Source organism: Bison bison, unplaced genomic scaffold, assembly GCF_000754665.1.
Source record: "Bison bison bison isolate TAMUID 2011002044 unplaced genomic scaffold, Bison_UMD1.0 scf7180017864146, whole genome shotgun sequence".
Lineage (NCBI taxonomy): Eukaryota > Metazoa > Chordata > Mammalia > Artiodactyla > Bovidae > Bison > Bison bison.
The window spans coordinates 12641906-12642610 of record NW_011494718.1 but is presented as its reverse complement, the minus strand read 5'-3'; the positions used below and the strand labels follow the sequence as shown (position 1 = coordinate 12642610).

Here is a 705-nt window from a genome sequence, read left to right as displayed (position 1 = left end):
GTGGGTCGAGCACAAAATGCTATTCCTGTAGTTGTTAAGCTCAAAGACCCACACGTATTTCCACATAAGAAGCAGTATCCACTGAAACCTGAAGTTAAAGAAGGGTTAAAACCCATCATCGAAAATTTAAAAGAACAGGGACTATTAATTCCCTGTAACAGTCCTTGCAACACTCCTATTTTGGGTATAAAGAAATCAAATGGTAAATGGAGACTAGTTCAAGATTTACGAATAATAAATGAGGCTGTAGTTCCTTTACACCCCGTGGTGCCTAATCCTTATACTCTGTTGTCTGAAATTCCTGAACAGGCCAAATATTTCTCAGTAATTGATTTAAAGGATGCCTTCTATTCAGTGCCTTTGGCGGAAGAAAGTCAATTCCTATTTGCCTTTGAAGACCCTACGCAGCCAGCTTCTCAGTTAACCTGGACAGTTTTGCCCCAGGGATTTCGTGACAGTCCTCACTTATTCGGACAAAGTTTGTCACGGGATTTACAAAACTTTAACAGCTCTGAAGCAGTGGTGTTACAATATGCAGATGATATTTTGCTCTGTGCTGAGACAGAGGAAGCTTGTTCGCGAGCCTCAGAAGATTTCTTAAACTTTCTGGCAGGCTGTGGTTACAAGGCATCAAGAGAAAAGGCTCAGCTTTGTCAACAATCGGTTAGATATCTGGGCCTAATCATATCAGAAGGGACTAGGGCC

At 41.6% G+C, this 705-nt stretch overlaps 1 protein-coding gene across 12 annotated transcripts in view; it reads right to left on the bottom strand.

The window, feature by feature from the left end:
• The window catches only part of TLN2 (talin 2), a 499482-nt gene that overhangs the window by 43031 nt on the left and 455746 nt on the right, over positions 1-705 (bottom strand). The gene's annotated exons all lie outside the window — the stretch shown is intronic.